Below are 15481 nucleotides of genomic sequence, written 5' to 3' on the forward strand. Positions count from 1 at the left end.
TTATCCCTGTAAATCGGTTTGTAATGAAAACTTGGGTTTTACCCATGTATTTAATATTATAAAAAGAAGGTGGTTTACTCTGATAACATATTTCCTAACTACGGTCCTGATGAAAATTTCCGCTGCCAAATTGAATAAATAACGTGATACCACCAAAACTGGCTCGCAGCCGCCCGTTCCCGGGGATTAGGGATCAGGGGCTGTGACAGAAGGTGGTATCAGAGCTATGCCACTGATTCAGCCACAGAAGTGTTCTGCTGACGTCAAAATTCGAAGTGTTAGGAAATAAATTACGGAAATACGTGCATAATTGTATTTTCTTGTTATGTGTTATCTGACTATCTGTTAGTTTACAGTATGAGTGACCAAGGACCATCTGACGCGTATCGTCAATTGTCTGGTTCGCCTAGAAGAGAAGTCACCTCCTCTTCTCAGCCTGCCCTCTCAGGGTACTCTGATGATACGGAAGAAGGAATCTTTGTGTTTAAGGCTCAATCTGAAGAGCCATTTCCTCAGAAAAAGAGGGGATGGTTCAGTAGGGGAGCACACGAGCGTAGGAAACGTATGAAAAAGTTGCAGGAACAGCGAGTGTTAGCCGCAGCTAAAAGAGAAACTGATGCCTATGCCCAGGATATGCTCAATAGGGGTATAGCTAATATCCATATTTTAGCAACCACTGCAGCTGACCCAAACCTGGAGCAAATGCTAGCACCCCAACCACAACCACTGATTCTTGACCAACCCATGGAGCTAGAAAACCCTGAAAACCAAATAGAAATGTCTGATTACAACCCGGAGGAGATACCTAGGGTACCTGCACCAAATCCCCTAGACCCAAACAATTACGACCCCTGGTGGGACGATGTTAGGGACTATGTGCAACAAAATCCAATGCAGGAAAATGTGCCAATGCCCAACTTAGGAGCCTACCCAGGGTTAGATCCTCAAGATCCCTATTACGTTAATGATGCATACATTAGAGAGATCTTAGAGAATCCCTACCCATCCCAGGCCCCGTACCAGGAACCCGCACCTAAGATTCCAAACCCAGTCCTAGAACCTGCACCACCAATGAGTGTAGAAAACGTACAAGAGCTTAGGACTTTCGGTGAAGAAATTTTAGAAAGCAGTGAGAGAATGAGACAGGTGGGAGAGCGTCTCGTATGGAAATACGACGAGCGCAATATGGATTTTTGGATGAATCCATATCTGTGAATGTGATGGCAAGAATGGTAGTAATAGTAATAATAATATATGTGTGTATGTGTTAGAAAAAAAAACTACGGATGCATATTACTAGTATTATAGCTTTACATTTCAGTCGGTATTGTAATTTTAATTTCAGTACTGGTGTGTAATAGATACATAATATATGAATAGAGTAAAAGTCGCAATGCTCGACGCTTTTGACCAAAAGTGCGTGTCATGTGATTGGCTATATTCAAATATTATTTGTGATATTAATATTTGGTAAATGTTTAAAATTCAAATGGACAACGAAGTGAATCAGGAAAACCAGAATGATCATATCCAGAACGACAACCACTCAAATAATAATAATCTAAATAACGAGAATCCGAACAACAATAACAATGGAAACCAAATGGATAATAGTGTCGTTCAGCATATAGTGGCACAAGGAATTATAGATGCAATGCCATTTATTATTCAAACAGTTCAAGAAGCGAATAATAAAAGTAAGCATAACAGTAAGCGACCAAGTGAACCAGAACACAGCGTGAACAATGGACCCGTGCTTCAAGCGCCCATTCCTAAAAGAAGAACCATGCCATATGGTTGTTCTTATAAAGAATTCTGGTCCTGTAAACCAATAGAATTCTCGGGCAATGAAGGACCCATTGCAGCCCTACGCTGGATAGAGAAAACGAAGGCCGTTCTAAAGATAAGCAAATGTGCTGAAGAAGATAGAATAATGTTTGCTTCTAATTTATTTAAGAATGCAGCTCTAGAGTGATGGAACACTATCCTCCAGTCAAGAGGAAGTGATAGAGTTTATAGCATGGAATGGGAAGAATTCAAAAACATGGTAGGAAGGAAGTTCTGCCCTCCCAATGAAAAGGAACAGATAGCAAATAAGTTTCTGAATCTTAGAATGACCAGGGTAGACAATAAGGGTTACACTACCACATTCTTTGAATATGCTAGGATAGTACCAACCCTTGCATCACCTGAACTGGTATTAATCTCCCGTTACATCTGGGGATTAATTGGAGAGATTAGACATGTAGTCAAGGTAGCTAGACCTCAAACCATAGAAGAAGCTGTAGAACTAGCCAATACCTTGACAGATGAGTTAATCCATACTAGAGAAGAAGACCAGAAGAGAAACTTATCCCAAAGGCTTACTCAAGAATTCCGTTCTGAAAATTTCAACGGTAGGAATATAGGTTCTACATCTGCACCTTATTGCAAGTATTGCAAAAGGAAGCATTCTAGAAAATGCTCCATATATTGCAATTTTTGCAAAATGTCAGGTCACAAGGAAGAAGACTGCAGGAGGAAAGCCAACAACCGAATATGCTTCAACTGTGGAGAAAAAAGTCATATCAAGCCAAACTGTCCGAAGTTAGCTCCAACTGCAAACAACAAGAATCCTAAAAATGCTAGAGCATTTGTTTTAACTGCAGACGAAGCCAAGATGATCCCGGACGTCATAGCCGGTACGTTTTTAGTTAATGATATTTTTGCTAAAGTATTATTTGACTCTGGTGCAAACCAAAGTTTTATTAATACTTCATTTTGCAAACTTCTAAATCAATCATTAACTAAACTACCACAAGAATGTCTAGTAGAAACTGCGAATGGAGAAACCGTTAGGATCTCTGAAATCTTGCAGGGAGCAAGAATAGAAATTTTTAATCAAAAATTTATTGCAAACCTTTACCTAATGAATTTGGCTGGATTTGATATTGTATTAGGAATGGATTGGCTAATAGCCAATAAAGCCAATATTTTGTGTGATCAAAAGTTAATTCAAGTAAATTCACCAAGGGGTGAAAAGATCACAATTAAAGGAGATAAAGCATCTAGATCCACTAAATTCATCTCTGTGATGAAAACTGCAAGTTATATAAGAAAAGGATCTATAGTGTATTTGATTTATATAATCACTAACACTAACGGAAAAGAATTAAAAGACATTCCAGTAGTGTCCCAGTTTTCAGATGTTTTTCCAGAAGAATTGCCAGGACTACCGCCAGACAGGGAAGTTGAATTCAGAATCCACTTGCAACCAGGGACAACACCGATTGCCAAAGCACCTTACCGTTTAGCACCCGCCGAAATGCAGGAACTAAAGAAACAATTAGACGAATTGTTGGAGAAAGGATTCATACAACCAAGTTCATCGCCATGGGGAGCGCCGATTTTATTTGTTAAAAAGAAGGACGGATCAATGCGTTTGTGCATTGACTACCGTTGATGTGCTGAAAATGGGTTAATTAAAACTAACTAAATTACCCTAATTCTAGACTCTCTAAGCTTTAAATTTATAAACTAAGACTCGACCTAAACCCTAAACACACAATCGGCAAGTGAACCGATCGAATGTAGTAAAGCTAAAGTAAGTCCGAGTATCGAACCCACAAGACTCTATTGACTACGCTACGACTCTATCTAGACTCGGACTGACACGACATACTAAATTGTTTATTAATTTGGGGGGGGGTTTCTAAAAAAATCCTAAATAAAATAATAAAAATACTACTAGCAAGCAAGACACGAACACAAGCAAAGGGTCTGATCAGTGAGAATGAAGACTACCTAGGCTAGACGCAGGCTAAACTCGGAATGGATTCCTAAATGATAATGATGTGGTGTGAAACCGGGATCTTGAAATTCTCACCTCTAGGGAAATCTAAGGACCCCTAATCCCTCTCAAGAGCACACTAAGATTCCCTAGAGGTTGTTAAATTACCGGTTTTCTAGATTTCTTGTCCGTCCTCTAGTTTCTTGAAAGTGCTTATGTAAGACGCTCTACTTTGCCGCACGAACGTCTAAAGCAACTATGGGTTTAAACTTGGTTTGATAGACAATGGGTGGTTAATTCCTTTTAACTACTCCTAGACCTACCAATATCCTCGAGCCTTTCCGCGACGAGTCTAGCGGCACACTTGATTTTAATTAATTACCGAATATTGTTCCTAAGGTTACTAGTGCACTTTTCACCCTAGAGAATTAATGACCTATTATGTGATATAGACACTCACCTAAGTCAAAAACCCTAATTCAACTCTATTCCGTGATAAAGACCGTCACCAAGAATTGAATGGAACAAATAAACGATAAATAAGAAATCACAAGCATACAAACGCACCAAGACAAACTATCATAGTGTTTACAATGCAAGAAAAATCACAACCACATTAATAATCATATAAAAATCCAATCTTTGTCATGCCATAGTCATCACCTAGGTAGTTTGTGGTTTTTAGCCGAGAAACATAGTCAAAAACAATATCAATAACATAGTATCAACTGAATTCATCGATAACAAAGTCTAAACAAACAAAGAATGCAAGAAATAGGTATGTAGAACCCGAATCTTCACTCCCGAATGCTCAAGAATGCTTTCCCGATGATTCCACGCTTCCGGTATGCTTCCGACACGATCACAGCCCTCAATCAGCAGCCAAAACAGCCCCAAAGTTGCCCTAGTTCGTCAATGATCGGCTGCCAATGCATATGTTGTATTTATTAACCCGAAAACCCTAAAAATCCATGCTGTTCGCTGAATGTTGCCGACATAACAACTTTAGGCGGCCCGCGTGGAATATTATCTTGATCTTATCCGGGTCGCCTAAGCTTTAAACTCCTGGATTGTTTTACAAACCTCTCGCGGCCCGCCTAATGTTCCTGTCAAAGTTGACGCGGGGCGCGAGAGGGTATTGTTCCTCTGATCCTTCATTAAGTCAAGGCGGGGCGCCTAAACATGCCTATTTAGTCAACGCGGGCCGCCTGGAAGCTCCAGAGTTGCAAATTTTCTTCGTTTCAGCTCCCGACTTCCTCGGTTTCCGTGCCAGCCATTCGCCATTCCAGATTCTGCTCGTTTTCGCTCCTTTTGGCTGTAAAGACCTGGAAACACAACTAGATCAATAGTATGTACATTCTAAACTAAATCGACACTAAAACTGACTAATTAACGACTAAAACCGACGCGAATACCGATGTATTTTGCAATACATCAACCGTGAATTGAACAAAGTCACGATTAAGAATCGGTACCCATTGCCTAGGATCGACGATTTGTTTGATCAACTTCAAGGAGCTCGATTTTTCTCTAAAATCGATTTAAGATCAGGATATCATCAATTAAAGGTACAGGAAGAGGATATCCCTAAAACCGCATTCAGAAAAAGGTATGGTCATTATGAATTTACTGTCATGCCATTTGGTTTAACCAATGCCCCAGCCGCATTTATGGACATGATGAACCGAATATGTAAGCCATATTTGGATAAATTCATAATTGTCTTCATAGATGATATTCTAATTTACTCTAAAAGTAAAGAGGAGCATGCAAAGCACTTGCACTTACTTTTAAGTTTATTAAGAAAGGAAAAGCTTTATGCTAAATTTTCAAAGTGCGAATTTTGGTTAGAGCAGGTACAATTTCTTGGACATTTAGTTAACCATGAAGGAATCCACGTGGATCCAACAAAGATCGAGGCAATTACCAAATGGAAAACCCCTGAGTCGCCAACCGAGGTTAGAAGTTTCTTAGGATTGGCTGGTTATTATAGAAGATTTATTCGAGATTTTTCTAGAATAGCCATTCCTTTAACTAAGTTAACCTGTAAATCTGTTAAGTTTGAATGGGGACCAAAACAAGAAGAAGCCTTTAGAATCCTTAAGCAAATATTGACCCATGCACCCATACTAGCATTACCAGAAGGAACTGAAGATTTTGTAGTTTATTGTGATGCTTCTAAGTTAGGTTATGGATGTGTATTGATGCAACGTCAAAAGGTTATAGCTTACGCCTCTAGACAGCTTAAGACTCATGAAGAGAATTATTCAACCCATGATCTGGAATTAGGAGCCATAATTTTTGCTCTTAAGATTTGGAGACATTACCTTTATGGTAGTAAATTTACCATATTCACAGATCATAAGAGTTTAAGGTATGTTTTTGGACAAAAAGAATTAAATATGAGACAAAGACGCTGGATGGAAATGCTTAGTGATTATGATTGTAATATCCAGTATCATGCAGGAAAAGCTAATGTGGTGGCTGATGCTTTAAGTCGGAAGTATCACGAAAAGCCAAAAGGGTACGTTCTCTTAAAATAAATCTACAAGTAGATTTAAACGATCAGATTAGAAAAGCACAAGAATCAGTAATCAAGGAAGATACTGAAAAATTAAAAGGAATGATTAAGGAATTAGAACAAGGAACAGATGGAATTTGGAGATTTCATCAAAAGTGAATGTGGGTACCTAAATTAGGAAACTTACGTCACCATATATTAGAAGAAGCCCATAAGTCTAAATATACGATGCATCCAGGAAATGATAAAATGTACCAGGATTTAAGGAAAAATTTCTGGTGGATAGGAATGAAAAAGGATATAGCAGCTTATGTTTCTAAATGTTTAACTTGCTCACAAGTTAAAGCTGAACACCAGAAACCCTCAGGTTTATTACAGCAATTAGAAATGCCAGTTTGGAAATGAGAATTAATAACAATGGATTTTGTTACCAAATTACCCAAAACAAGAAAAGGTAATGATACAATCTGGGTGATTGTAGATAGGCTAACCAAGTCAGCTCATTTCTTACCAATGAAGGAAACTTTTAGTATGGAACAATTAGCCAAATTGTATGTAAATGAAATTGTTTCATTACATGGAATACCTTTATCAATTGTTTCTGATAGGGATAGCCGTTTTACCTCTCATTTTTGGACAAGTTTCCAAAAAGCAATGGGAACCAAGCTGAATCTAAGCACGGCTTATCATCCTCAAACGGACGGACAAAGCGAAAGGACAATTCAGACAATGGAAGACATGCTTAGAGCTTGTATAATTGATTTCGGAGGTAATTGGGACGATCACTTACCTTTAATAGAATTTTCTTATAATAACAGTTATCACACAAGTATCAATGCTGCACCATTCGAAGCACTTTATGGACGAAAGTGCAGAACCCCAGTCTATTGGGCAGAAATTGGGGAAAAGCAACTATCTGGACCTGAGATAGTACAGGAAACAACAAATAAAATCATTCAAGTCAAGGAATGACTGAAAGCAGCACGTAATCGACAGAAGAGCTACGCTGATAACAGACGTAAGCCGTTAGAATTCCAAGTAGGTGACAAAGTATTGTTAAAAGTCTCTCCTTGGAAAGGAGTGGTAAGATTCATCAAAAGAGGAAAGCTAAGTCCCAGGTATATTGGACCTTTCAAGATTATTAGAAGAATAGGACCTGTAGCCTATCAGCTACAACTGCCAGAGGAAATGGCAGGAATACATGATGTATTTCATGTATCTAATCTCAAAAAGTGTTTAGCCGATAAATCACTCGTAGTACCTCTCAAGAATATAGAAGTAAATGAACAACTCAAGTTTGTAGAGAGGCCTCTACAGATTGAAGATAGGAAAATTAAGAATCTCAAGCACAAGAGATTAATTCTGGTCAAAGTGAAGTGGGACTCCAAAAGAGGACCCAAGTACACATGGGAGCTTGAATCAGAAATGCAAAGGAAATATCCACACCTATTCCAGTAAGACCTCGAGGACGAGCTCTAAAACAAGGTGGGGAGGATATAGCAATCCTCAATGAAACCGACCCCCTCATAATTTTTACGACACCCTATTATATTTTAAAATGTCCCAATATGTCTTTAAATACACCCCGTATGTGAAAACCGAGCCCGAAATACAATATAACATTAAAAATAAATAAAAAACAAAGAAAATAGGGTTCAGGCGGGCCGCGTAAGGTCACACTTAACCTTTACGCGGCCCGCGACAGCTTGATGATCAGGCGAGCCCCGGTGCTGCCACGTGTCAGCATCGTGTCAAGCCTAGTGGTGATCCGGACAAGCTACGCGTTGACCTAGCTTTGACCTGGGCCGCGTAAGCCTTGTGCTTATTTTACGCGGGCCGCGAGAGACCCAGTTTTCAGCCCTATATAAGGAGGCCTCGGGATTTCATTTCTGATCGTTCAAAATCTTTCTTTCTTACTTAATTTCTAAATAGTAGAGATAATACCCGGGCATTATACCCCCTAAATAGCGAGGTTCTGCTACGATGTAAGTATTATAACCCCTGGAGACGTATTAGATACTCTGCCCGATTGATCTAGGGTTCCGTAACGGCTGTCGTGGTTCTGCCCGACGTAGTCGTTGGAATGCCGTCTCGGGGAGGGTATTACTAATGTTAAAATGGGTTATTATACTAACACACGTGCATTTGTGTAATTTATAGATTATTCCTCAGGAAATCCTTACTGAAAACCCTAAAACAGCAATGTTAGTAATCTCCTTTTTGTAAATAGTTTTTACAAAACCTTAACCTTTTTATAATGCAATTTAGCAGTGATTGAGTCTTTGTAATTCTACGAATTCTGCCGGTATGTTGGGGTTTTGTATACAAAATGTGAGTAACGTTACCATTGGACGAAGAGTTAGCCAATGTGTAATATGACCCACAAGTCAGGATTGACAGTACTGAATGAGTAATTGGGTAGATATAAACATTATAATCGCCCTCAATACTGTTTAAATTGAATTCATATTTCTTGATTAAACTGGGATTCACTCACCAGTATTTCCCACTGACAAAATGTTTTTAAAACGCGTTTCAGGTAACACAATGTGAAAGCCAATTAGAAGCCAGCTGGACAGCACTGAAGGCTTGGAAAAGTGGCTATAAAAGTTACCTAAAAAAAGAAAGTGTTTATTTCAATAAAGTGGGATTTATCCCTGTAATCAGTTTGTAATGAAAACTTGGGTTTTACCCATGTATTTAATATTATAAAAAGAAGGTGGTTTACTCTGATAACATATTTCCTAACTACGGTCCTGATGAAAATTTCCGCTGCCAAATTGAATAAATAACGTGATACCACCAAAACTGGCTCGCGGCCGCCCGTTCCCGGGGATTAGGGATCGGCGGCTGTGACACGTATCATCACCCGCCAAAAGCTAACCGTCGCCATTGCGCAAATTGCAACTGGTATGGTCATCTTACGCAGCACTGTCGCACGGGACCGCAGCCTTGAGGAAATTCAGCAACAACTGCAGTCTCCGCAAGAGTACTCCACAGCAACGTTATTTTACTTCTAATGTTGTTGTAATAATACGACTTTTTGCCGTCAATTTCTTTTATGTGTGGAAACTTATCCTAACACTCGACGCATGTAGATTCTATTTTTCTCTCTTATACTCGCGCACAATCTAAATACTAGCCCTATGTACTATATAATGTATTTTACCCCTACTATGCGTTCTTGAGATAAGGTACGATAAACGTGCAAGAATCAAATTAATCACGGGTGCACACGGGATTATTTTGGTTAATGCACGGAGATCGTAGTGAGTTTCAATGATGCCTTAACGTTCAGGGCATGGTTAAATGTGGTGGATACGCCGCTGGTACTTCCTATATATAAGCGTCTTGACCATGTCTGACGAAGTGTGACACCTATTCACGGAACCGAGGCGCATGACGGTGTTTCGCTGTGCCAACCGAAGTTTTGTGAAGAAAGTGTCATGTGGAGTTGGAACGTAGACCTATTATGCTATTGTGGTTATTTTCGACACACTATACTACATCGCAAGGCGTAACAATCTCAATCGCAAACCAAAGCGTGTAATCGCAAGACATTTCGTAAGTCAACACGCTCACAATCGCATTATCGCTCGAATCTATCCCGCAAATCGCAATCGTTTAATATGTGTCTTGCGCTATCACTTATTGTGTACTCTCAATCTCAAACGTTTATTATATGGATCGCTATCGTTTATGGTGTTTTCGCTTAAATGCATATTTTGTGTGTATCGCACCATCGCTTACCGCTTACTGTGTATCGCTTACTGTGAATCGCGTATCGTGAATCGCTTGACGAGTATCGCACATCACTCGTCGCTTTTCGCCACAACGCTTCTCGCACCTATCTCATCGCTTCGATATTTTCATCGCTTATCGCAATCGCTATTTGTGTTATTTGTGTTATCTGCGTTATGTTAGCACTCATGACCTCGCTTCACGAGACGAAACTAATAGGACTAAGACATGGTGGTGTTTTAGCCGTATTAGCAGACTTTCGTGGAAAAAGGACATTGTTAGTGCATTATCTGTCTATCGCCTCCGTCAATCTAGTCCGTAGCAGAAACCGAAGAAAACGAGATTTATATTGTTATATTAGTGATACTTAGTCAAAAAGGCAAGGTGGCATAATTGTAATTAATGAGAAATCTCATTAAAAGCCAAGGCCTATAAATAGGAGACTTTATGTTAGATTAGAGACTTTTGCTACATTTGTCATTTGGAGCTTTCTAGAGCTAGAGAGAGGAACTAGAGAGAGAAAGTGACATCGTGATTCAGGTTCTTGTACGTTTTCAGATTTGATTAATAGAATCACAGATTATATTACATCATGTGTGTTTAGGTCGCGTTCGTGTACGGATTCCGCACGTTATACATACGTTTCGCAATCGTTTCGGAGTCAAAACCGGTCCTACAAGTGGTATCTGAGCAGGAGCTCGATTGCACTGATCTATCACACGATTTCGCACAGGATTACATCGATTTCAGATCCGAATTACATCTATTTCGTCATCTTTTTCATATTTTTCACGTTTTTTACTAAAAATCTGTGACAACTCGAATTTCCAAGATTTCTATTTCGCATTTATTGCACGTTCATTGTTCGTGTAGTTAATTATTTGCACAATTGATTGCTATGGAATGGTATACGTTTTGATGCAATAAATCGTATTGTGTGAATGTGCATGGTTGTTTGATTAATTGTGATAGACTTGTCAATTATGTGAACTTGGTGGTGAAACTGTGAAATGCTGGTAAGATGGTATGCTTGTGTAAAATATAATTATTCAGGGTGTATTGAGTAATTAGTGAAAACTTAATTATACTTAACCCTAATCCTTCACTAAACCACACACACACAAAAATCCAAGCACGTAGTTCACACTTCTCTGGCAATCATCACCAAATCATTGGCAAGACATCACAAGTTTGATTCCTCTCTTTCTCTAGGATCAACACAAGGTAATTGTTAATCATTGTTTATTGATTGTTGATTGTCATCTATTCTTGATTCTTGTAGTATGTGTAAACCCTAGTTCTTCTTATGCTATTCTTGGTTTAATTGATTCTGATTATTGAAATATGATGATGATTAGTTGTGTAATGGGTTGATTATTGTCAAGATACAGGATATGCTAGAATTGTGATTGATAATTGGATTGCAATGGTTGCTAGTGTTTGTAATTAGGGTTTTGATCGTATGAAAACAAGAAACGTAACTGATTTGATTCTTTGGACTCTGTGCGATGATTGAAATTCACGTGTTGCTTAGTGTCAGAGTTTCGTAACCCTAATGAAATTGTCTGAGTTTTAACCTTGCCACATTGTCCGAGTTCTTATATGGCTCACATGGTCCGAGTTTTTTTTGTGAGTTAAAAGCATGCCCGACCTTTAAACTTGTAAAGGGGTTCGACCTTTAATGTTAATGGAGGTCCGAGGTTCTTTAAATGATAAATACCCGACTTTAACTTGTGTTATGGTCCGAGTTTCCTACTTGACATGTATGTCCGAGTTTAATGTGATTAATTGTTGTCCGAGATTTGTTATAAATCATAAGAGGTCCGAGTTTGTGGGGTGTAGCAAGTCCGACCTTTGTAAGAGATAGAGGGTCCGAGTTTATGAGCCACTCTAGTCCGACTTTATTGATAAACAAGGGGTCCGAGTTTCCTAAACAATTGTGATGTCCGAGCTTTAAACCCCCACTTGGTCCGAGTTATAAAGTCCAATCCTATCTCCGAGTTTTAATACCTCTTGTCCGACTTTCTTTGCTTAAATTATAATGTCCGACTTTATGAAGACAAATGGGTTGTTACCCTGTCCGAGTTTAATATAAAGAGGGAGGTCCGATCTTTATTGAGTGCCATGTGGTCCGAATTTGTTAAGGTTATGCCCACCGTCCTAGTTTCGTTTAATTATTGATATTCGAATGTTATGTTAATGGTGCCATACATTGTCTGACTTTTATAAATGAGCATCAAAGTCTGAGTTGTAAAGTGATTTTTGGGCCCAACTGATAGGCCTGTTTAGTGGTTAACATGTTAAGTTGTCAGCCTTGTTATGTACGCATATAACTCTGTTAACATGTATCTGTGATTAACCTATTAACTGAGTTAAGCTTATTAACTCAGTTAACCATATTAGTTCTGCTAGTATGTTAACCCTGTTAAGTGTATTGATGCGATTAACTGCTTAAGTTGCATGATGATTAATTTCCAAACGCACTATGTGACATTAGAACATATGTGAATCGTTACGAATCTAAACTGATTGAGTATATGTGCACACTATAGGACTTGACTGATTTCTTGTGAGCACTTAACTTAGCATACCGAGCAAACCAAGGTGAGTTCACACAGCCAAGGCATGGGGTTCCCAGGGTGGGAATGGGATTGGATTACTTTATGGTACATACTCAGTTGATAGAACCTAACGATAAGAATACGACTAGACTAGTAACACTTATTGAACTGATCTTCGCACACCTGCCAAGGGTTGGCCGCGATATTATGACTGACTTCGCACACCTGCCTTTGGAAGGCCGCGAACTGAAATTTACTAATCTTCGCATACCTGCCTGGTAGGCCGCGATACAGGTAAACCTAGTCTAGAATACACGGGATGAACATCCCCTAATATCTTCGCATACCTGCCTGGGAGGCCGCGATGGAAACTAATACGATACATGACATAACGAACGAACATACTACTACTCACGCTATACTATTACTGAACTGTTAACTGTGAACTCGCTCAACTAGTTTGTTGATCCTCTGTTACATGCCTTGCAGGTCGTTAGATATTTGGAGCTTGCACAGGGAGGAGCAGGTCGTTGTGGAGCATGGATCGTGGATGCCATGTCTAAAACATTTAAACATTTGAACTTATGTTACACCTTGGGTTTTCATACTTATGCTTCCGCTATACTTTGAAACTATGATTATGTTTGAACACCTATCGTGTTGAATGATTGGTTTACATTTATTATACTTGATATTAATTACATGTTCGATATGATTGGTGGCTTGATCTTGGTCAGTCACACTCCCAAGCGGTGGTACTCCGCAGGTGGATTTTGGGGGTGTGACATATTGGTATCAGAGCCATTGGTTATAGAGAACTCGGTTTTAATATGGGAAAACGTTTTTTTTTATTAAAACCAGACTATAACCAGAACAGTGCTCTCAACGATCCACAACGACGCTTCGCTCCACGTGCAAGACTCGACATACTAGGTAATAAGGTTTATGTTTATTGCCTACATGCTAGAATTGCATAGAACTTTGCTCGTAGTATGCTTACATTACTCTGCTCACTACTTGTTATTGCTTGAGAACACTTACGTGCTTACACTCTTCTGTCATCGCACTATTCGCGAACCTTTCTCACTTATGTTGCCTTTGATGTGAAGATCAATGGCCGGACGAATCAACATGACTCAAGCCCAGCTAGAGGCTCTCGTTCAAGCTCAAGTTGCTGCGGCACTTGCAGCTGCTCAAGCAGGTAGTATACCCTGCAGTATAGACACACACTAGGATCTTTAGATCCTACATTAACTCTTGTGATTAACCTTGTCCTATTCGTACACAATAGGTCAACACGCTCAGCAGCCCGTCTGCACTTTCAAGAACTTCATGGACTGTCGTCCAAGCTCATTCAGTGGCACCGAGGGGGCAGTGGGACTCCTCCATTGGTTCGAGAAGCTAGAATCTGTGTTCGAAATATGTGAATGCCCTGAGGCTCGCAGGGTTAAGTACGCCACTGGTACTTTGGAAGGAATCGCGTTGACTTGGTGGAACGCGCAAGTACAGATCCTAGGGTTGGCAGCTGCTAACGCCACCCCTTGGAATGATTTCAAAGAATTGATCAAAAGGGAATACTGCACTCGTGAAGACATTCACAAGCTGGAAGATGAACTGTATCACTTGAAAATGGTTGGGTCAGAGATTGAAGCTTATACTAAGAGGTCGAACGAGCTGGCCGTTCTGTGTCCAACTATGGTGGACCCTCCATACAAGCGCATCGAGTTGTACCTCAAGGGTTTGGCGCCAGAAATCCAGAGCCACGTAACATCGGCCAATCTTGACAACATCCAGGCTATTCAACGCCTCGCTCATCGCATCACAGATCAGGCAGTGGAACAGAATAGACTGCCAAAACGTATCAAGGCTACCACTACTGCTGTCACTACTTCTGCTACTCCCAGTGACAACAAGAGAAAATGGGAGGGGGATTCCAGCAAGGGATCAGTTTCTGTTCAGTCTCAGCAGCGCAAGACAAATGACTACCAGAATCCGAGTCAGCAATCATCTGGCAGTCAGGGGCAGGGTGGATATCGGGGAATTCACCCACTGTGTAATAAGTGCAACAGACACCACAGCGGAAGATGCCGCAGGGAACGTTGTCAAAGATGCCTCAAGATGGGTCATGAGGCTAAGGATTGTAGAAGCTCACGGCCAGCAAATCAGAACCAGCAACTCCCACCGCCAGCTCCACAGAACCAGCAGCAGCAGCCACAGCGTGAAAACCAGGGATGTTTCCAGTGTGGGGCTGAAGGCCACTACAAACGCGATTGCCCTCAACTGAACCAGAACCAGAATCGCAACAACAACAACCAGGGCAACGGGAACAACAACAACAACAACGGGGGAAACAACAACAACAATGGCAACGAAGCTCGGGGTCGTGTTTTTGTGCTTGGTCGGGGTGACGCAGTGAATGATCCCAATGTGGTTATGGGTAAGTTCCTTCTCGACGATATTTATGTTACTGTTTTATTTGATTCGGGTGCTGATACAAGTTATGTGTCCTTGAAAATGAGTAAATTGTTAAAACGTACACCAACACCCCTAAACACCAAACACGTCGTAGAGTTAGCAAATGGTAAGAGTGTAGAAGCCGCACACGTAATCAAGGGTTGTAACATCGTTTTAGCTGGTCAGACTTTCTTGATTGATCTTATACCCATAGTTTTGGGTAGTTTCGACGTCGTCATCGGTATGGATTGGTTATCCCAACATCACGCAGAGATTTTATGCAAGGAAAAGATCATTCGTATTCCTCGCTCTAGTCAGGAACCACTCGAAGTTCAAGGCGACAAGAGTGGTGCTGTGGTTGGCATCATCTCTTTCTTAAAGGCGCAGAAATGTTTACGAAAGGGGCACACTGCAATTCTGGCACTTGTCACTGAC

Source organism: Helianthus annuus, chromosome 9 (assembly GCF_002127325.2).
Source record: "Helianthus annuus cultivar XRQ/B chromosome 9, HanXRQr2.0-SUNRISE, whole genome shotgun sequence".
NCBI classification, from domain to species: Eukaryota; Viridiplantae; Streptophyta; class Magnoliopsida; order Asterales; family Asteraceae; genus Helianthus; species Helianthus annuus.